Raw genomic sequence first — 24,510 nt, 5'->3', positions numbered from 1 at the left:
TCGCCATGTTGTCTTGTTGACCGGCGTCTCAGAGATGCGACAAAGCGCCTCTCAAAACGTCGGTCTCATGCCCTCCGACAATCATATTTAGTGTAGGATATCCACTTTTTGAACCTCGTTAATTTTAATTAAACATTTGTCGCTATAGAGTTCCAAACCCGTCATTAAAGCGCACTGAGGGGTGTGAATGAATCCTAGGAAGATGTCTGTCGAAGCATGAAAACAATTACGACCTTCTTTGTAATTATTAGACTCTTTCATTGAACTGCTAACTGTCCACGTGTTACGAGATCACACCTCTCCCCTCCACCAGATCAGGCGTTATGATTACATTCAGTGGGCGTGGCCTTGAAGAGTACGAGTGCTCTTATTGGTCAACACCGAGGTCACGGGGAGGAACGAGTAGGTATTGTATTCGGATGTTAATTTAAGGGTAGGGATCAGTATGGGAGGTTGGGTTAACAAAGGGGCCGACTGGGGTTGCAGATTTCGTTAAATACCGTATCCAATAGATTTAGCAGATTAGCGACTGTAATGTTTCAATAAAAGCAAATACCGGTTTTCAAGGCGAACGTACCGAATACAATTTTAGGTGTAAGGTCTCAGGTTCTCACAGCGGTGAGTATGAAGAATTCTGTCTTCTGGGTTCTGTGTAGTCTGGTAGATGTTAATCGACGTTTAAGAGGTCCTAACTACTTCCATGATCGCCCTGATGACAGAATATTTTTTAGAAAATAAACGTTTCTTTGAAAAAGAAATTAATTTGCAAAACTTCATAACCCAAGAACAATTTTTCTAATGTGATGTTTAGTTTTTTTTTCTGTTTTTAATATTTATTTCAGATAAAGTTCCTTTCTTTGAAAAATATGGCTCCTAATAATGAATGCTGTCACAGATAGAACTCTTATCGTCTCTTTAAGAAACCGAATGCCACTTTAAATTGAGATATAATAATTAATCATTAGCCACGGTGGTCTAGCGGTTAGAACGCTGGCCTTGTAATCCTGGGGTCTCGGGTTCGATTCCCGGCTGTGCCCGAATTTATAACTTGTGTTGGACAAGGCCGTGGTCTAGACAACACGGAGTTTTCCTCCGTGGCATCCCAACAATTACTCCATTCACACACAGAAGAAGGCAATGGCAAACCACTTCTGGATCATCTGCCAAGAACGTATATGAACAAGTCCCAGTCCGAGAAAAGGATGGAAGGATCCTGTTCATATGGACCTGTCCTCAGACAGAACACTTTAAAAAAAAATAATAATAAATATCGCTCCCGGTTATTTTATTTGCAAACTTCACACAAAACATGTAATAACTGTCTACACATGGATCACCCTCTTTCACTCGCCGAATGCACAAAATTAATTAATTAGTCTTGTCACACATTTCCATCAAATTTTGCGGTATTACACATTATGACCGTATTCCATTTTCGACATCTTTCCTATTATATTATCAACTATTTTAGACCTAAGTCTATAACTTTGTCTCGCTCTTATTTTAAACTGGGTTTTAATGAATACGCAGATGACCAGTGATGTTCTGTCATATAATTCAACTGAAATGTACTAAACACTTGGTAACCCATACATTAATGTGAAATAGGTCAAATTATCTCTCCTAGGACTTAACTCGAATGGATGAAGATAAATAGAGAAGTTGGTAAGTATAGGAGAGTTCCAGGCCAAGATTCAAAACCAGGACCTCTGGAATACGAAGTAGCCACAACCACTAGACAGCGACGTTCCGTCCTTGGGCCCTTATTCCGTGTGTTCTGTAGGTCCACGTGATCTCAGAACGTCTTGTACCTGGCCTTTGTCAAAACGAACAGCCTCGAGGTAAGAGATTCAAACGTTGAAGGAAATTCTGACATGAACATTTCCTAGGCGGTAATGCTAGACCTGTCCAACTGACTCGAAGCGAAATGCGGCCGCCGTTTTTACTGATTGTGTACCAAAACGTAACCAAGGGAGCCCGAGGGTGTTCGGACTTCAACATAAAACCACTTTGAAGTCAGACCCACATTTCGGTGACGGTTCTGTAGAAAACAACAGGACACGTATGTTTTTTGCAAAGACGAGAATGTAGTGCCCTACTTCGGAATATTTGGTGGAAAATTTTGTAGCCTACGTCTGTTTGACTGGCATTCCCATAATCTTTTCTTACTTCAAATACACTAACTCAATTTTCACGTGTTATTGCCTACGAGGTGCGATCGGAAGGTTTCAAGACTGCGCGTATAAAAACCCGTACACTTATCTCAGGTATTAAATTCATCCATCACCCTCGAAGTAGTTCCCCTGGGAGTGAACACAACGATCCCAGCGCCGCTGCCAAGCCTGGGAGCATCCCTGGAAATCTTTCTTTGTCAGCCTGTCAAGCACCATCTGCCATGCCTATCTTAAGAGCTCAGACGTAGTATTTCTACCAAAAAGTGTACAGTAGACTTTCTATCATCCGGGTTCATTTTGAAATATATTTTTCAAGTTAATCGAAACTCCGGATAATCCACAAAAATAAAAATAAAAATACGTAAATATTATATAGACGTAAGTCTATTTACAGACATCGGTTACACTACTGAAGTTTTTAAAGATTTAATAAAAGTAGAAAAGATTTTATATAAAATGTAATACAGTACATAACCAACAATTTTTACAAAATAATTCCAACATATAGTAATAACGTTCTATTTTAGCAACAATTTATTTATTTTAATGTATTAAATAATGTAATTTTTGGCTTGCTTTTATTTTAGACGTTCTAACATTTGCAACAGATTCTCTAAATTATTTTATTTAAAATTTTCGTTTAGGCCAGATAGACACCTGTCAATTCACCTTTGATAACGCGAAATCTGCTATAACAATTTCGTCCCTCTATATTTTTATGTGGATTAAACAGATCCAAACTTTTTATCAGCTTCTGAGCCAACTGAGTTTATTTTAAACCCTTCTACATTAATATTGTCTTCGCACCTGGAAACAGTACATATTTCCCAAATACTATCTTCTTTTGACGTTTCTGAACCAAACTTTTGTACGAATTTTGTTTTGTCTTGTCGTCCTTACTTCGATAATCGTTCTAAAAACTTGGTGAAGATTAAAATTATAAAGCTGCTGATTATGTATTCATTCAGTGCTGTTGGTACTCCATCTCTCAGGTCGGAAGTGTCCGTGTTCTTCTCAGAATCCTGTAACAGACAAGATCAAACACGTGAGATGTCAGGTTCTCATGGAGGAGATTACGAAGATGGCCCTGTTCTGGGTAGTTGCATCGTAGAAATTTACCAAAATTTCCTTATGATGGAGGCGGTAATCACCTCTGAAACGTCTGTAAAACAAAACCACACAGATATGTCAAAGGCAGTCATCTTTGTCAACGAAAGCGTTTATTTACGCAAAACTTGTAGAATACAACTAACAGGTTGTAGCCTTTAACATACGGGGGCCTAACTTAAAATATTAGGCAGTGGTAGATTCGAGATTTGTTGGTCACTATGGAAACATCTATGGAACGTAAGACCCTAAATAATACGAAACGATATGATAGATGAAAACGCGATTATAAGTAGAATTTTAAATAGGTGACAGCTTTCTTTAAAATTGTATTCCCTTATGGCCTATGTAAAGAGACTTAAATCGTACACCAGTATTTTTTATTGTAGGCTATCGTACTCTATAAAACCTTTCACATTTAATAAAATAAATGTTTTTTTCGTTTATTTGTTTAAAATCTATGGATATGCTACGTGTGTATTTAAAAATAAGTCTCTTTTATTTTAAGTTTCTAGGGTACGTTATATCATAAAAAAATTATTTCTTTCTTTCTTTCTTTCTTTCTATCTTCTCCTTTTTCTTCTTCCAATAACTTATAAAAAAAGTAATCTGTAATTAGCTAAATAAATATTCGCCACATAAGCCTATTAAGCCCCATAATGAAAACTCAGTGTTTATGATACTAATCGGCTGTTTTTAATGGTTTAAAGCCCAAAATTGTCTGTTAACTATAACCTATGTCACTTGTTATAACAATCAGTAACTCTGCATTTTTACAGAAATGGGTTTTATGATCTGAGCGATCATACAAACAGCATTAACTAAGTGATATTTGTAATTAAGACTAGTTGTGTTTCCTTTGGGACAGGAACTAATGTTAATAGTTTAGTCTGTAGGCCTATAAGCGTTGTGCTTGACAGGGTTAAATATCCGTATTTAATTCCTAAATGTTGGCAGCTCTTCCGGTCAGTAAACAAAAACAAGGTGGCGACGACTATCACAAAAACAAAATTGTTGAGGGGAGAAGAACGTTGTTATAAATACAGGACAGCGTTTTATGTAAAATCATGAATAAAAAAGAACATACACCTTGCTTTACCTTCAGACAATAATTCATGTTGTTGTATTGTGATCCGACGCGGACCATTCACAAAAAGGCAATAACTCAAAAAAGTTATTCATCTTTTCTTATACGCGTACAAACATCTAGAAAAGTTTTGGAAACTCAGACGTATTACGTATTTTGTCTCAAAAAGGTTGCTCTAAAGAGGCCAGGACAGTATAGATTTTAATGTGTCTATAAAGTATATATTATTAAATCTTGTCCGTCTAATCACAATAAATTCTTATTAAATATTAAAATATTACAATAATTAACATTTAAAATATTTAAAATATTAAATGATGTTCTTTATCGAAATATTTATTGTGATTAGACGGACAAGATTTAATATATACTTATTATATCACAATATGACGTAACTTTACCATCTTGTGTCTATAAAGTTGTATTGTTCCGTGCTTAAATCTGTCGTTGTTGAAAGCCTTAGGTTTAGTGCTTGGATACAATTTAAATTTGACTTATCTTCCTCAAAACGATTAAAAGTTATTTTTATCGAATTTTTGTAGATACCAGTACACTGGAAGTTATCGCATAAGTCAACATTTCTGCGTAAAATAATTCTAGAAATGACTGTAGAAGTCGAGAAAGTTCAGTAAGAAACGGAGATAATTTTTTTGAATTTAGAAACTTTTGCCTCGGATTGTACAAGTGGGCAGGCAGCTAACACGAAATATTGTTGTGATTATCTGGAGGCTTAATCGAGACTAGGTTCACGTGGGAGAGGGAATTGATGGCTGTACTTCAAACTGAAAGCTCTGATTCACAGTATCAGATTCTGCATTTACGAATACCTGCCTACGCCGTCGAGTCTGATCACCTGTCTTGCCTTTGAATATCTATGGTCCCTGCCATCGCTATTACGTCTGTTTAGAAACCCGACTGAGATGCTGGAATAACTGAGTTATTACAAAGCTTAGGCTACAGCTTGGACAACCGAGGTTCGAATCCTGACAGGGACAGTCCGCCTCAGACTGGCTTTTCTGGCTCGTTCAGCCCTCTGGCGGCTACGTCTAGCTGGGGCACTAAGCTGACGATGTTAAGATTTCGTGAACCTGTAGTCTCCCTCTGCTTCATACGTCTCACGATGAGACGCTTAATTAAGCAACAGGGACAAATTTATCGATATAAAAGTAGTTAATAACTTATGAAATTTTAGGTTTTTCACGGCGGTGAGTGTGATAATGTCATGGATTTTGGCGACTTGTAGACTCGTACTGTCTTCATCTTCAGAGTTTAAGGTGGAGGTGCATTTTAGAAACATTGGCAACTCAAGACGAGTCTACACAAAGCCAAAATCAAGAAGAATATTATCGTCAAAGTAACTTTGTCGAAAGCGTGGCGAACTTCAAATAACCTATGTTTGAGTCACAGTAACAAATTAAAGTTGCAATCTCGAAGTTACTTTTATCGGAATTTATGAAGTCAGTGACATTCTCACAAGCGTAATCCGAAATATGGCGGAGTGAAAAATGTCATTGGTTTGTGAGAAAAAAATTTGTGCTGCTGATTGACTGTCAGATCATGACATTTAGGAAGTTGACTCGAGAACATTCGACTGGATACATACAAGTTTTCAGACAGACAAAGGAAGAGAGATGATTTTTACAAGAACACTTCTCCTGGGTGGTCTTGGTTTCATTGTAACCACAACTTCAACTGTAGATTTTCTGAATAAGATTTTCTTCATTATTTCCCGATGTTCCTCTCCTTTGTTGACAAATACTTGGGAATATTTTTAGAAGCTAAACGCCACAGACGTCTGTGACTATAAATGTTGGCTTTCAGAAGTTTCTATCATCTGAAAAAGGAAAAAGTGACATTTTGTTACAAAATACCAGCAAGATTCTTTCATCGAAGTCGATAAAATTCATCTATAATCTGTGGGCCTCATGCATTGTGCAAACATTTTCTTAAACAATTATAAGAAAATGTTATAGGCTTACGAGTTAAAGAAACTGGATTAAAAATTTAAGGTTTATTTATTGGAATCGTTGATACAGGACTCGAGATGGGGTTCTTTGAATGTTAACGTGTCACAAAATATTGCATCAAAATCTGACCTCGCTACGTGGAAAAGATATTCTCGTCTGTTATTCACTTTAAGGTAATGAATTTTTTTTAAAATTCTTTATTCTTTCTCGAGATACGTTCATGTCCTTTACGATGTGTTGATACCTGTTTTTGTTCTTGAAATTTTTATTAGATTGGTAGTCTTCTGGGTTGTTGCGCCGTGTAATCTGGTATAAGTTCACCGACGTTTCAGAGGTTGCCTACATAAACAGACTACACGGCGCAACAGCCCAGAAAACAGCCATCTTCAGACTCACAGCTGTCAAACCTCGAATCCTACGAAATTTTAATTAACTTCAAATATTTTTGCTACATAACGCATAAATTCTTATTTTATTTTGGAAGGATTTTGTATACTAAGTTATATTTTATGTATACTTTACACAGGCTTATACACACACGTAAAATATATTAAAAGAACGGGCGAAAGATATTTAGGAATTATGTATATCTGAATGAAATATGTGACGCTATATCAACTGCAGATTTTATTATCCTATACGATAGATAGGATGAGAGTGCACGGTAAACTGTAAGGAAGTGATGTGGAAACAGCAGTTTTAACATTATATCATCTTTCACTTAGGACTGGTTTTGTTAGCCAGTTAGTTGAGGCTTACGCTAGCCGGAAAGTTAACAACGCTTGGCTGGCTGTAGCTAGCTAACGATGCATTTTATCTGATCCAATGCATGAAGCACCAATGAGATACGATTTTAAGACAGAATACTTTTTTCTTACTTTCTTTTGTTTCAAATTGTTAGCCGGACTAACACGGTTAACACAAACGCTTCGCCCATGCCTCAGAAATATTCCGAAATAAATTATATTATTATATCTTGCAAAACATAAAATCCTCCCACCATTTTATTTATTTGGGGAATATACGAAATATAAATATGTTCATAGGCACGTGACCTGCAACCTAACCTAACCTAACTTAATTTAACCTCATCTAACCTAACCTAACCTAACCTAACCTAACCTAACCTAACCTAACCTAACTGAGTGTTTTAATATCGATTTAGAAGCTCGTCCCAGGTGTCCCAACTGTTTTATCAATAAACAGACCTGAATTTCGCCCACTGAGTATATTTAAGGGTTGTGCATAATTCTCCGCGTAAACAGCGTTCATTTCCTTTAACAGTTTTAAGCAATTGATTTTTGTAATGATCATAGGTTGTGTTTTCTTTGAGGTGCAGACTGAATGTTTGAATATTAACACGAGATTTGACTTCAAAAGCTTAATGAACTAGATAGGCTGTCTTTTTTGGATTTGTTTTTAATAATTGCACAGAAAATGCATAACTAACAAGAATTCAATCTGGAAGCCAATCGAAGCGTTTGGTATATAATAAATAAGTATATTCTGACGAAAGCAGCAGAATTTCAATTAACTTTAACTGCCGACATTGTAAATCCTGATCTGAAGTCGAACCATGGACTTGCAGATAGCATCTAGCCACCGCCCCGTAGATGAGTTGGTTGAGCTGCCAAATACATATTAATACAGCTGGCTGAGATGGATGGCTAAGTGCCTCAGACCTGGAAGCTTCCTCATGCAGAAGGGGCTTATGTTTCAATAGCCAAACATCACCAGGAAAATATAAGTACGAAGCGAAAACGAACTTTATAGCTAAGCGTTCAGTTTCTACTTCAAAATTCGATGGTTAGTAGTTGACTGCTTCGCCTTACCGAAATCAACGCTGTTTATTCTGAGAATCATTCGAAGGCCATAATGGCAAAGTTATAAATGTTGAACCACGTGATATATATATTTAACACTATGAATTAAATAGGAAAACAGATTGGAACACAAAATATTTAAAAATTTTCAATACAATTCTCTTATCAAATCTAAAACTTCTTGACGATGGTGAAGAGTCAATTGAATAAAAATTTTCTTGGATATTATCCATCGTCTAGTAAATATAAAACGTAAAACGACGTTTCGGAGATGGGACTCTATCTCCGTCTTCAGGTTCTGAAGAGTTATTTGAATAAAAATTTCCTTGGATATTATCCATCGTCTAGTAAATATAAAACGTAAAACGACGTTTCGGAGATGGGACTCTATCTCCGTCTTCAGGTTCTGAAGAGTCATTTGAATAAAAATTTCCTTGGATATTATCCATCGTCTAGTAAATATAAAACGTAAAACGACGTTTCGGAGATGGGACTCTATCTCCGTCTTCAGGTTCTGAAGAGTCATTTGAATAAAAATTTACTTGGATATTATCCATCGTCTAGTAAATATAAAACGTAAAACGACGTTTCGGAGATGGGACTCTATCTCCGTCTTCAGGTTCTGAAGAGTCATTTTAATAAAAATTTACTTGGATATTATCCATCGTCTAGTAAATATAAAACGTAAAACGACGTTTCGGAGATGGGCCTCTATAGGGCCCAACTGTGTAGGAACCTGAAGACGGAGATAGAGTCCCATCTCCGAAACGTCGTTTTACGTTTTATATTTACTAGACGATGGATAATATCCAAGTAAATTTTTATTCAATTGACAATTCTCTTAAGTCAGATAAGAACTCTGAAAATGAAATAAAGTCAACTCTACTTACTAAATAAATTAATTGAATTGAATTAAACGTTATATTTATGAATAATGTAAAGCTACTTTGTCACTGTAGTCTGGGTGTAAATAATACATAAAACACCAATGCGTAGTTCATATTAAAATAGCATATATTTAATATAGAGTTCTTATAAACATAAAATTCAGGCAAAAGTGAATTTGGACAAACTAACTAACAAACTAAGCTAAAATGAAATTCTGTTTGAAAACTATGTCATTAGAGGTCACGAATAATTTTCTACCACGACTAATAAATACACAGGGCTCTAAACTTGTGAAATGTTAATAGAAGAATAGGCTATTGAATGGAGGTTCCATTCAATAGCCTATTCTTCTATTAACATTTAAAAATTCTAACATTTTTTTTGTACAATGGAAACAGTATGGCGGCTAAGAGAGTTTCATATTTTGATTTTTGGTGTAATGATTACTAATCGACCAGTAGAGATATGTATATGATGCTGTGTACGGAAATCGACCACGATGTCAAACTACAAATTATGCATGAAATATGTTTGGAATTTTGACTATTCCAAATATTATGACGATTTGAAGAATTATAAATCTGTGGGTTTTTCGCTTCACGATATTACTTGAAGGATTTCAAACGAAGTAGACGCATTTTAAGTTTCGCAAAGTATATCTTTTTGCAACTATTTTATTGTTTATAATTGTTTAATTTTAACCGTCTAATCACAATAAAATATTTTATTAAATATTAAAATATTAAAATATTATTACTACAATTAACATTTAATATTTAAAATATATTTTATTATATATATTATATTTTAATATTTAATAAAATATTTTATTGTGATTAGACGGTTAAAATTAAACAATTATAATCATCACAATATGACGCAACATTATCATTTCATGAATAACTATTTTATGTCGTTATTTTTAACTCAATTTCAATTAAAATGAATTACAATTTGTAGATGACTTGAACCTCGTGGTTTTTACGATGACTTGTATTTTCCGAGACCTCCTAAGAATCGAGATAGTCTTTGTATTTCCTTTGAGATAATTTACTTATCAATCTAACTTACTCTATTACGTCTTTGCCAACAGGACTTCACTTATTTTGGTTTTCAGATCGAAAATAAATGTTCTCGACGTGGACGACAATGGGTTCGTACATTCCTGCACTTTCTTGAACCTGGTCACATGGTTTGCAGTCTCTTATGCCCATGTTACACTCAGACAGCCATCTGTAAACCCCGGATGATTTATTTGCTAATCTGACGTACGCAATCACATTGTTGAATAATGGGCCTTATTGCAAATGCAAGAGTTATAAAGCCATATTCTATCCAGCCCTCTGTACGTTCCACTGTTATTTATTAAGAAAAAAGGCACAAACACAGCCATGATGTGAATAATTAATGACTGGTTAGAATCTTTTGATGGAGCACTTGGGTTGGTATGACGGTGATAGAGGGATAGGAGGGTATTGTTGTTTAAAACGGGCAGAGTTTTAATTAGATTTCTTTGTCTTTTAGCTGTGTATTTCTCCTCTCTGCATCCTCAAGGCAGAGAACAATTCCAAATTCATTGCACAAAGAAGTGTTTGGTTATACCGAGATATTTTTCAAATGCTAGTAACATTTTATACCGTAAATATTTGTTGAGGGTTCATTAGCAAATATTTTTAAAATTATTTTATTTAAATAGCTTATATTTTTTTCTGTTTTCTCTCTTTAAGTGTTTCAGATTCTGTTGCTATTGTAGTCTATTATCGAAGTATAGATTGCTGAGATCTCTCGCTTTCAAGTAATGTAAGATTACCACAGATTTTCACAGGTTATGGTCCATTTGTTGTAGTTTTTTATCTATATTAACAATGACAAAATTGTATACAACATTCTTCAGTACGACAAAAGCTGTCTTTAAAGGTGAATAATACGTAAAATTATAGGCCTAGTTTCAATTGTAAGATTCTGCTAGGAGTACTTGAATTTGAATATTTGTGAAATTTAATAATTTATGATTGTAAGAGAAATTAGGGAAACAAAACGCAAATACATTTAGACTTTAAGCATAGCTGAAACTCAAGTAACTTACAGGAAACTTTGGTAAAATAAAATTGAGGGAAACATGTTTCAAATGGTAGAGATTCTTTAGTTATTATTATTATTATTATTATTATTTAGTGTTCTGTCTGACGACAGGTCCATATGAACAGGATCCTTCCATCCTTTTCTCGGACTGGGACCTGTTCATATACGTTCTTGGCAGATGATCCAGAAGTGGTTTGCCATTGCCTTCTTCTGTGTGTGAATGGAGTAATTGTTGGGATGCCACGGAGGAAAACTCCGTGTTGCCTAGACCACGGCCTTGCCCAACACAAGTTATAAATTCGGGCACCGCCGGGAATCGAACCCGAGACCCCAGGATTACAAGGCCAGCGTTCTAACCGCTAGACCACCGTGGCTTGTATTCTTTAGTTACCGTAAAATATATGAAAATTTCACGGTGACTGAAGGAAACCTCTTTACAGAGTTGATACTGAATAAAGTGGTTATAAAACACGGCAATGAGGCACGGGTAAGTGTGACTAAGAGAGAAAAGATTAGAGCTAAACTATTACAAATTTAATACTTTCCGCTGCATGTAGACCTACGAAAATGAAGTGCGTAAACACGATATGATCTTAAAAATACATAAAATGTTTACATGCATGAAGAGCCTGTTATACCACGTACATAATTGATGGAGACAGGTAACTGAGTATATTGCGGGATTAATATTATTTTATGTAAGATTTGAGGTTTTCACAGCGGTGAGAATGAAGATTTCTGAAATCTTAATATTATTTTGTGGCCTTTCTAGGCATTAAACCTCTGTTACCTGCAAGAACACAAACAATAGCTGATATTTTCAATTACTATGCTTTTAAGATCGGTCTAGACAACGTTCCTTCTATAAGTTATGGATTTTTACACCGACGCAAGACAGTAAACTAGAATTTTATTTTAAAATAGAAACAGAAGAGATGCTATGGTAGTCGAGTATCGTGATATCACAGGAAATAACGTGGTGGGGATCATCAGTTGTTTTCTGGATGCACTAATTAAGTATATTTAGACTGTCTGATACCAGAACCCTCGGAGGGCCTCTACCGGAACGCTACATCTACCTCGCAGATAAAATTCTGCGAGATGTTAAATTATTACTCTATCGGAAACAATCAACTTTGGGTGCATTTTTGTAAATTTTACATTACATTTTAAATGTATTCAAGAAATAACTATGTGTTTACGAGTATAACAAATGTCATATTGCGGATAACATCGCATTTACCCGTCTGCACAGCTTTAAATTCTGTTTAAAGTAACTTCGGAGTCCCGTCACTGTGTCATGGCAATTTAACTTGAGAGTGAAATTGATGTTGGACGACTGATAAAGAGAAAACACATTTTAGATCAGGACAAATCTACAATAAAAGTCTTAAAAATATAATTTAAATTGTGAAATTTTAATATTCGTGTTATGAACCAAATGAACTTGGCTTCGTTTGCCTCGTACTTGTGTAAAACAATACTTCGAAGAGCAGGATTTCATCCGTTGCTCTCGAAAATTTTATGCAGATTATTAATTCCTTGGTGGAAAGCTATACGCTGATACACACACGTTTACCAGTTTTGAATATGGGTTCAAATAAACATCTAGTTGTGTTCTCTGCCAGGTAAAACATGACGTACACTAACAGTGCAAAATTTAACTTCATATCTGGTAAACGTCATTTTATATTATCTGCAAAATTTTAAAATAGTTTTCTGTGAATGGTTGCATTTATCAGCTTATGGATTTTAAACATACTAAATCTCGAGTTACACTGATTTTATAATAAAAATCGAATTCCAATATTTACCTTTGTATCGACTATTGGGCCCACATTTTAAACTAGCAGCCCAAGAATAATTTAATGTAACTCAACGGTATAAACAATATTGCAGGTAATTATTATGCCATGTTTTTACGATATTAACATCTGAGGTGTGAGAAATGCGCCTCCAAATAACTTAGCAAGCTACGTTATTATAGCTTCATAAGACTATTTAACGCTTTCAATGCATTTTTAATCACTTAAGCATACAAAATAAAAAAACGCCATACACATGACATACTTGTATATATGTTTACATATATACATGAAAAAATGGCACCTTGGTGAACTGAATTCGCCTTTTTGCAAAAAGACAGTGTTTAATTGTGTACTCGACGTAAGCACGATCTATTACAAAATTTGGAATTTCTTGACCAGATAGACGACTGTATCTTATTTCCAATTATTACGTCTATTATAGTTTTATAAATAGAATGGAGCACACGTTCTGTCAAAAAAATCTGGACTTTGCAGTCACACTGAGCGGTGTAATTCTTATAATATAAAATTACTAAAACCAACAAATAATTGAAGCTGTTTTTAAGCTATGACACACTGGGTAGCATCTAATTATTTGTATCTGGGAGGCCTCTGATTCGAATCACGGCTCGGAGCCCATCTGCACTATCAAAGACTTTCAATGGTTTTCATCAGGCCCTCCAGAATAATTCTAGGAGAGTACAACAATTCCCTCGGGTTCGATTCCCGGTGGTGCTCAGATTTATAACTTGTGTTGGGCAAGGCCGTGGTATAGGCAACACGGAGTTTTCCTCCGGCGGCTTCCCCGGTTTCTCCGTGGCATCCCATTCACACACAGAAGAAGGCAATGGCAAACCACTTCTGGATCATCTGCCAAGAACGTATATGAACAGGTCCCAGTCCGAGAAAAGGATGGAAGGATCCTGTTCATATGGACCTGTCGTCAGACAGAACACTAAATAATAATAAATAATAATAACAACAATTCCAATCTGGAATTTCGCAGACACAGAAAAACTCGCCATGGATGAAGGGTTGTTATTCAATATTATAAATTATCCATATATAAGATAATAAGGTGGACGTAATAATCTATAATTACATATTGAAATAAAAACTGGGAACTGGGATTCTAATGTTGTCATTGATTTTCTAAAGAGACACACTTTACCTAAAATGATCAAAGAATTTTTTCAAGAACTTATCTCTCTTGTAAATATGGCATTTATATTACCTTGTTTATATTCTGTAGTGTTATTCCTGACTTGAGTGATTTCGCATAGTTGATTGTCCGCTAAACCGATATTCACGGTTAACGTTACTTCAATTAACGTACATAAGGCATATTACAACACCGGGCATTTTCGTAAGTGGCTCGGACACGCAACAATTTCGTCACATGATCACGGCCATTACGATGATGTAGGCATGATCAGAGATAGCTTACGGTTTTACGCAACTCCACAGAAATCTGTCGGCGCCACAGGACTACTGGACTTTAAACTTGTGCAGTAGTTACACAATGATTACATATTCTATTGTAACTAATTCTGAAGATAAATTATTAATTTTAAAATCTATAAGTTTTTATGTTCAAATAAAGGAAGACGTCGCCTCAAACCTTAGGCGGAGAGACGCTGACTCCTCACAACGAAGATCCGTGTTCAGACCCGCGTTACTTTAATTACGTTCGTGGTATAAAAAGTGACATTTGAGCGGATTTCTCTCGATTTTCTCGTGGTAATCATCATTTCGCTATTGCACTATACTCATGACGTGTGCAGTAGCTCTGAACAATCAGCTTATTATTAACCCTAAGTCGTAAGTTAGGGACTTCACCTGTGACCCAATATTTGGCTAGTCTAAAAATAAAGACATTTTAAATAAAATTAGAAAAACTATAACATGTAATAATATTTTATAAAGAACCAATTATTTATGAACTACAGTGTCTAATAAATAATTTAATTTGCCAAAATTTATTTTCGTTTTGTGGTGTGTGTTTGAGTGAAACAAATTGAATACATTTTATTTTTTGTTATAGTAGACTTATTATTCAGTGTTCTGTCTTACGACAGGTCCAGTGCTCTGCCCAAAAAGAGCTCTCCAGTTTTCCCTATTCTCGGCTTCTCGTTTTAATCTCTGGAACGTCATCTTCTTTTCTTGTTTAAGATCGTCATAGTAGACTACCTGTTCGAAAAATGTCTTCTATGACTCTGCTGGACGATGAATTTTAAACCATTGTAACTAGTTTTTAATTTCGATTATACTGATTCAAGTCGAGGTGTCAAAAGTCCTTCCTAATGTCTTTCCACGGTGTTAATGTGGTCGAAACAGAATTTGACTAATCAACCTCATCTAGTGCCAGGGTTTAGAAAGCGTGGAATTGTTGCTTCTTAAACCACCATGACGTGTTTAACTACAGGTACTGATTTATCTTTGCCATAAAGCAAAATTCTCGGTGTGTACGGAATATACTGAAGATGGTGGACATGAAATGAGGTGTTCTCACGGGCAGTTGAAATCTGCCTGCAGGGGAAAGGCGCGAAGTTGTAGAGGGCTCGCCTCGGGGGGGGAGAAGCTCTGTGTTGCGAGGCAACAATCACTATAATTACAGCAGCTGCCCGGGCAACGTCCATCAATCATTGTTGCCAGCACTTCCGAGTCTGTTCGAATTATTGTATAGCTATTTTTTCTACTGAACGCCTTGCACAGAAGAATTTTGTACTCTTTTCAGGACACGCCTGTTGTTCGTGTTTTGTTTCCCTCCGGGGTTATGTTTCTTCTTCTTCTTCTTTTGTGTTCCGACGTTCTGTTTTATCATGTATTTTCAAGTTTAGTTTAATTTTTTCAGTTATTTATTTATTCATGTATTACCTTTCTTTATTTTAGAGACCAGTTGCAATAAGCATCCAAAGGAGGTGTAACCAAATCTTTATTTTACATAAGACCCTCTTATTATTATTATTATTATTATTATAATTATCATCGTTATCATCAGTAGTGTTTTGTGTTGCAGGCAAGGCCACGTAAGTTCTGAACTTTCTCAACATGGCGTCCTCTAGTATTTAATCGTTAATATTACTAGCTAACTTTCATAAATATACAATGCAATTTTTAAAATAATTCTTCAGTTCACCAAAAATCAACACTTTTTTTCCTTGTGACTACTCAGAATCAAGATTGGAATTTTTTACGAATAATTCACAATTTCAGTTGCTTTAAATGCAGCATACGTACAGTTACGAGTTAGAAGGTAATCTTGGTAAAATTAAGAATTGGTTCAGTTATGGAAATGCATATTACAACTTGTTTCGGAATCTCTTTCCCAATGTCCTAACCAAAATTATAAATCTGCTGTGTTGTAATATCATGCTCTCTTTCAAGTGGCTATGACATTTGATCTTTTACTCTCAGGAAATATTATTGAATTAAATAATTGAGAAAAAAATTCAGATGATTGTTTTGAATAAGAGAGAGCAAGGAGCAGGAGACTGAAGATATTTTGTTTTTCAATTTCTGTTCATAATATGATATTATTATAAAACAGAACAAAACGATAATGTATTAACCAGACATGTAGCACGCAAGGGAAAGTATGAAAACTAATACAAAACTTAGTTCCCAAAGTTTGACTGAAAGACATACAACCACTTGCAAAATCTAGGTATAAATATTAACTGAGAAAGCGATACTGCGAATATTTGAATTGGATTCAGTTGGCTTATGATAGAGTCCAGTGGCCGACTTTTGACAACGCAGTAATTTACCTCATAGAACATGCGAGACAAGGATTTTTGACTAAATAATTAAATATAAGCTTCTGAGAAGTTCTGCATGCCAAGAACTTCGTTATCACACGCAGTTTCATTGATTGTACATATTATGAGGTTCCCTCAAGGTAGAACAGGATAATTATAAAGATAACTTTACTTTTTAATAGGCAAGATGTATTCAAAAGATCATTGCTTGTTAATTATAAAATACCAGGGTGATTTCATAAAGTGTACCGGAATTGGTAAGTATAAAATATTGCAGAGTGTCACATGTCCAGTATTCTATGCAGATTAAGTGTTTTATGCAAAAATTCAGGAATAAAAAATAAAAAGTTTGTTGCTTGTTCAATTAAAGAACCTGTTAATCACGATGCAGTATGCAAACTGCTTCCTTGACAGATCCGTGTGTGATTTGTTAGTGATAATGTAAAAAATCACTGCTCTATCAGCAAGTTATTAAGACGTATAAAGATTTGTAGTTACTATGGAGGACACAAAGAAGAAATTATCAAATATTGAATCTACAATTTTTCTATTATCCTCTTATAAAAATGAACACACAGAAATAATTAATTTCTAACGGATGTTACATTATCTTTAGGAATTGTGTGGCTTTGAAAATATTTCTCACATCATCCTTATTAACATTTAGGGCAAATGTTAAATTTTTTAGAAGATTACTTTGAAAGAATCTGAATAATTTTATGTGATAGTGGTGATGTCTTCATTTATTAGGAAAAACAATTACAAGGTGGCGTAAAAACTTCATGATATAAAATAAGGTCTTTTAGTTATACAGGCGTTGAAGTCTCCCAAGAAACTGAAGTTACTAGGTTTTATTTGTAACGTAAATACGTCACATTGAGGCCAAATAAACTTTCTTTAAACGTTTTGTTATTTAATTTGAAAAAAGTATCGTTCAGTGAAAGATATGCATATCTTGTAAAATAGACGGCACTCTGGCCACTTGTGTTGGAGGTCCGAACTTTTCAGACTGAAATGTCTTTCTTATTCGTCTGTTCCTTTGTATAACGAATCACTTTCCTATAGGTATTAACACTCAATATGAAAGCGCTGTTAATAATTAGCAAATAACTAAAATTGCTATCGAGGCAAACTCATCAGGCAGATAAAATATTTGGATGAAAATTGCCTCTTATGAGCCCTTCGTATGGAGACAATTTTCAGTGCAAAATTTATTGATATACTTCGTGTTTCTCACGTTGGAGAGGGAGCTCAGTAAACATAAGTAATGATCTTGAAAATTTATGTCATCATGTAAAGTCCCTATCAATATGAGTATATTTGTCAAGAATAATATATTTGTATTACACGTATGTTTGCCTTATAATCATTGATTTTGTCAACATAATTATATTTTTCTAAAGACTTCAAATTATTAAGATCCACATTATGAAGAGGATGACGAAAGACGTCATCCTGTTCACTTTCTTTCCTTTAGGCCCGAAGGGTATTCTCAGAAACCTTTTTTATATGCCGAAAATGTAAGTATTTTATTCTGTTTAGGACGAGAAGTAATGTTTAACACCCACACAAACAACATACAAGGTTACGGTTCTGTGTGTTTAAGTGTTTAATGTATAAGAAAAGAATTATAAAACAATAATTTCTATAAGAATTCTCGAAATCCGTGCCATAGCTCAGGCAATTAGAAGCCGGTTTCTCTTCACGGACGCCCGGCTTCGCGCTCTGGTTAACAAATTTAAGATTTGTGGAGGCAAATAGCACTGTGGCACGGTTTTCTCCGAATCATTCCGCTGATGAGCACCTTTTTCCTCGTGTTCCATCTGCATGATGAACAACGGATATGTTAGATGCTAAGTTTTTATAGGGACGTAATTTTACCCGATTGGAACAGTAACAATAACAATAATTCTCTAAATATATTTAAGATAATATCAATTACCCAAGTGTTATTTATAATTGTATCACATCTAGTTATTTTTATCGCAGGTTACACACCTACAGGTAGTCCCAAAAAGATGTATACACATATGAATAAATTACTGACATTTAAATAAACTAAACCATTTCATACATCAGAATTGGTACTTAGTGAAATGTGTCCAAAATGACCACCGTTAGCTTCGTGGCCCAGATAAAATCAGTAGCAACTAACTCACAAGTGGCCATCAGAGTGTATATGTGTATACATTTTTTTTAGACAAACTATATATGAAGACTATGTATGTATCATAGCCAGTATGTTGACTCCGTAGCAATGTTACAATCGTGTGAAATCAAAACATCTATATTTTTTATCATATCAAAAATATCTCGATAAGAATTACACATGTTTTTTTCCGTATTGTATGAGCGTGTAAGTGGTTTATGTGGGCCAAAACCTTTATTGTTACCGATGCTAGACAGCATAAGAAAAAGATATATCCAGACGCCAGATAAGAACTCTAGTCGCACACAAATAAAGAAAACTGAATTACTATAATAATCGCATCTGTGGGTCAGTGGGTTCCGTGCAATTAGTTGAGAGAAGAAGGCAGGTATTACTGTCAGGGAAGAAATTATGTCGGGCGCATCCAAATATAATGTTAACAACCTGCTAGAAGCTAACACTCTTCCATAATATAGTATTCTAGAAATCTCAGTGTTATTATAGGCCTACAGCGTGAAGAGTTAATGCTTGGGTGAGGGTAAGATTTCAATGTGTGGGTAAGCCGCTTTTAGAGGCGGATGGAAATATTGCAAGTGTACGGTGTGATCTTACCAGCAAACTCAGCGAGATAATTTTGAATAAATTTCATGATACATTTGTAATAAATATTAATATCAGGTAGAGTCGATGCATTCATAGAATACGAGATTTGAGGTTCTAGTGTCTGTGAACATGTTCATGTTGGTTTTATGGGCTGTGACGCTGAAGCCCTGAAGATGGAAGCAATGTGATTCTCCGAAATGTAGGTATTCACATGTAAGTGAACATGATGTCGCATCTCAGGAGACAAAAATCGACGTCTTCATTGACTGTATTGCAATAACAGATTTGTATATTCTCCGGACAATTTTATATTTTTGAGTCATAAATTATGATGGTTCATAGGAAAATATGTTGTAAGGATGAGACTTGAATGGAGCTGGCTCAGTGCGGTGAAGAATTTTAGGATGTTACTGCGAGAATTATTAAAATGAAACAAGCAATACACGCTATTACGTTGTTTAAAAATATTATATATTAGAAATTGAACGCTAAATAATTCTGCTCTGCTGTAAAGGAAAACAATTAATAAATTCCTTTAACAATGAAACATAACATAACCTCAAATTGTTGTCTGTTGGGATGTTATAGCGTTCTGTAGATATTTATCGACGTTTCGACGGAGCTTTCTTTCAATAAATTATACAATGGTTTATCTCAAAATACAATAATTTTCATATTTATTGCCATGATGTCCTAACATCTCACAAAACGTGATTTGCTTCAAACTGGTGTGTAATATTTTGTTAAATGGATTTATATAGAAATTGTTCTATTTCGAAATTTACACTTGTCTCTAAATGGAACGTGAGATCGCCAAACACTTTCCCTCTGTGAGCACCAACCACTGTACGTTACAAACGACTTTTGATTAAAAAAATATTGAAATGGGGAGATTTCAATGCTGGGATAGCCAAGGAACTTTCAGAAAGAAGAATGAATTTTATTTACTGATAATAAGACGCCAGCAGTTAACAAAATAAATTACAGTATAATAAGAATTGACGGTGAAGAAGACAACTTAGTCTCCGAAACGCATGGTAATTATTGTGGAGATTTGATCAAGGACAGTCTAATGAATATAAGACGTTAATAAAAATGTTGCGGATATGAATCGAAGAGTGTTTTAAATTATAATAAATATTATATCAGCTGCTAATGTCATCTGCAGGGATTTGGACATATTCGAGACGAAAATTGTCACACTTCTTCACATTCTATAATAGTATAATTTACTTAAATGATTCATGTTATTTTTACAAATATCCTAATATAGTTAGTAGTAATTTTTTGTGTATTTATTTTTTCCGTATCAATGTATTTTATATATTGCTTGTTTTATTTTTTATGCTTTTATTGTATTTGTGAGCTCATCTCTGTGCTGTATCTGTAATTGGCCATCAGGCTGTTGATACAGCACACAAATAATAAAGAAATGAATTGAATTGAATTGAATTGAATAACAGAATCTTCTGATAAATAACATCCTTCATATATTTAAAGACTAAACTCCTTTCTACAGATGTACTTGTAATTTATTTCTACGTACTAGAGTAAAAATACATTTTTAACGTTATATGTTCTGAATGCATATAATTCTAAAATATCGATACACTTTAAGGATGACTCAGATCTACTTATAAGTTCCGTGTGGTATATAAAATAATACACTTTATAACATTTGCTCCAGGTGTTTGAAAGAGCAGACAGAAATGCAGAGAATATCACAGAAAACTACAATTTACGTTCCTGTACATTCAAGTAACATAATATTTACGTCAAAATTTTTTGCAGATACGCATGAGTTACAATTGTTCACAGTTACCTCACAATTACATGTGCTTAGTTCCGAATATATTTGTCTAGGTGGCAGTTGTTATTGGAAGAAGGAACTACAGAACTTTTTTTGGTTTTGTTTGTGGGCGGAAACAATTGTTCAGGTAGTCCACGCCTTCTTCCAACAGAAATGGAAAACGAGAATAACATAAAAGAGAGAAGGATGATGGATAAAATGAAAGACACACGTAAGATTTTATTTATTTTATTTTGTAATGGCGTGAGAGTGAAGTAGGGAGGGGATAGTAGTTATTCATGATGGCGCTACAAGGAAGCGAAAATAAAAGAAATGAGGTTCCGAACAGATAAACAAAGAAATGAAGGTGGTAAACAGATAAGGAAATCAACGGGACCCAAGAAATATATTACTGCACAGAAGTCAGAGTTAAACAATAAAATTAATTGTAAATTCTTCGCAAACAAAACTCTCGGTATGTTTGAAGTACGTAAGTGACTGTAGATACCTTAAATTTTGGTAGTTTTATAGAAAAAACATTTGCCAGTGGTTGGACTGATGTTAAAAATGTGTGAAGATTTACATCTGCGACATACATACTAATAATGCCTAAGCATAGGGGAAACTTTATTTTCCTACACAGAAAAGAGCCTGAAATGTTCCTATCATTGACAGATTATTTATTTTACATTTTAGCCTGAATCCAGTGAGTAGACTGGAGGACAAACTAGTAATAATTTTGACTATTCTAAAATCTCCAGTTTGAGTACATATCATTGAGGACCGTTTAATAGAGTTTTAATAATGTTATTTCACATTCAGAGTGGTTTCAAAACTACAAAATATCCTTATAATGACAGCTTCGTTTTACTTAATCTTAAGATATATTTTTAATTCCTATGTTTTCCTATACACACATATTTTAATCAAATTTAAATAAACCTTTACTTTATTTAATAAAATATAATAAAGCATAGCACAAGTATCTATTTGACGTGAATATAAAATTCTTATTTATTAATATTTTTAAATAATTAATAATATGTAACAATTTTAAATGCATAATATTAATTTTATTAATTATACATTTATTATAACTGGGACATTTGGGAGCACACGTTTAAGTACAATTTGAAAACTAAATCAGGCCGCTTGAAGTATGCGATAGGGCCACATGTGAATTATTCCAGAAGTCTTTTTATTCGTATAATTGTTTTAGAATAGGTTCTTCCAACCAAGTCCTGTACTAAATAGCATACGTTTTTCCCTGTATCTAGATTTTTAGTAGGGAATTTCTTCTGTACGGTTAAAGTTTATTGAAACTTTGATCTGCTAATTTCGTGAGATATGCGGGATTTGTAGCACACAGGAGTGAGATGCTTGCACAATATGAGAACAAATCTTGGTATTTGAACTTGGATCGTCTGGTTCTGGATAGAAACAGTGGCGAGCTCTTGTGAATACAAAACTAAACCTTCCGGTACCATAAAATAAGTAGAATTTCTTAATCTGCTAAGCAAAATATTGGCCACTCAAGAACTTTGCTCCGTCAAATTAATTACGTAAAAGAGACTGTTTTTAAAATGTTGCTACATAGTATTTCCGTTACATATGCATTATTTTTTTATTTCTAATTTAATAATATATTAGTCTACTTCACGTACTATCCATTTAACGAACTGATCCTTTGTTAGTCCTAGACCACAACTTACATAGCCTGACGAATTCTCGCGTGAGAATTCACACATGTACCTGCCGTCTCGGAATTCAAAACCCCGTTTAAGGAGACCCTTTCCCATATAAATTCAATACGTCAATCCTAAGCTGTTTTAGAATGTTTCAATAATACAATACAAATTGTATTGCGCTAAAGACTAGATTTATACTTTATACATTAAGCAGGAGACCGGCTAATTATGGGAAATTCGGTATTGTTTGGTGGTACGTGAACGAAGTTCTGATAGCTAATAATTATCAATGAAATAATGCCAGACGCTCAGGGGATGTATTTTAAAAGTGAAAGGAGGACTTAATTGCTGTCAGCTCCGGGGTTAGAAGTTCCTCTGGTTGTTCGCATTTCGGGGGATATACAGGTTGATCTTAAATTCACGCAACCCATTCCTTACACGTGTTCTGTTTATCGAAAAATAAATTACATTAAAATTGGACAACAAGGAAACAGTGTTATATTTCGTGTAGGAAATGTTCCCCGTGTTCGGAAATGCAAACATTTACTCTTTCCTTCATGTTTGATAAAACCCGGCAAGGGATTCTTGTGTCATGGAAAGACGAGATATTGTCGATTTGGTTGGTACAGAATGATTCAATAAATGTATTTGTAACTTAATTCTGGCAAATTACGTAAAAGAGACACGTCACGTAGTTTACGACAACGGACACTCGTTGTTCTTGTGAAAAAGACATCTACGAGGTGCGATCGGAAAGTTTCAAGACTGTGTCAATAGAGGGCGAACCGGATGTAGTACGAGCTTCTGCCGCTAGGGGGTGCGGCCTACATTCATAGTGAATCAGTGTGCCAGACGGCATCATCGAATTAGCATTTGTTTCTTAGTTACGGGCGTTTTGGTAGTGCATTACACCGACCCTCCTGCGATTTCGGAATGGCGTGTGCATCAAATTTTGCCAAAGACTCGCCAAAACGGCTACGGAAATCTATGAAATGCTAAAGCAAGCATTTGGGGAGTCCGCAATGGGTCGTGCACAAACTTTTGTGTGGCATTCACGTTTTAAAAATGGCCGAACCTCTGTCGATGATGACGAGCGTTCTGGACGACCATCTTCGAGCACAACGCCCGAAAATGTTACGAAGATTCGGCAGGCCATTCACGAAGATCGACGTCGTACCATCAACGACTTGTGCGACATTGTTGGGATAGGCTATGGGACCTGTCAGCTGATTCTAAAGGAAGAACTCCACATGCGACGCATCATGACAACGCGCCAGCGCACACCGCCCTCAAAGTTCGGCAGTTTTTGGCCTCAAACACCATAGCCATCATCCTGCACCCTCCTTAGCTCCGTGTGACTTCTTCCTCTTCCCAAAGATGAAAATTCAGCTAAAGGGAAGGAGATTTGAGACGATAGAAGAGATTCAGGCAGAATCGCAGATGGTGCTTGACAGGCTGACAAAGAAAGATTTCCAGGGATGCTTCCAGGCTTGGCAGCGGCGCTGGGATCGTTGTGTTCACTCCCAGGGGAACTACTTCGAGGGTGATGGATGAATTTAATACCTGAGATAGGTGTACGGGTTT

The 24,510-nt window shown here is 35.1% G+C and overlaps 1 long non-coding RNA gene across 3 annotated transcripts in view; it reads right to left on the bottom strand.

Annotated features, from left to right (window-relative positions):
- Positions 1-2,584: 2,584 nt before the first annotated feature.
- LOC147871523 (uncharacterized) overlaps positions 2,585-24,510 on the bottom strand; it is a 48,244-nt gene continuing 26,318 nt past the window's right edge. The window contains exons 2-3 of one of the 3 annotated variants that reach the window (XR_015538720.1): positions 5,972-6,202; positions 2,585-3,196 (exon numbers count right to left, since the gene is read on the bottom strand). This is a non-coding gene — a long non-coding RNA (uncharacterized LOC147871523). The remainder of the gene's footprint in view (positions 3,197-5,971; positions 6,203-24,510) is intronic. The other 2 variants (XR_015538718.1, XR_015538719.1) reach the window with 2 other exon arrangements.

The sequence above is a fragment of the Zootermopsis nevadensis genome, unplaced genomic scaffold (assembly GCF_977971745.1).
Source record: "Zootermopsis nevadensis isolate Lab colony 2312 unplaced genomic scaffold, Znev_1.0 Znev_ptg000050l, whole genome shotgun sequence".
NCBI classification, from domain to species: Eukaryota; Metazoa; Arthropoda; class Insecta; order Blattodea; family Termopsidae; genus Zootermopsis; species Zootermopsis nevadensis.
Note: the sequence above shows the minus strand (reverse complement) of the source record. Positions and strands in the feature narration are given on the sequence as shown.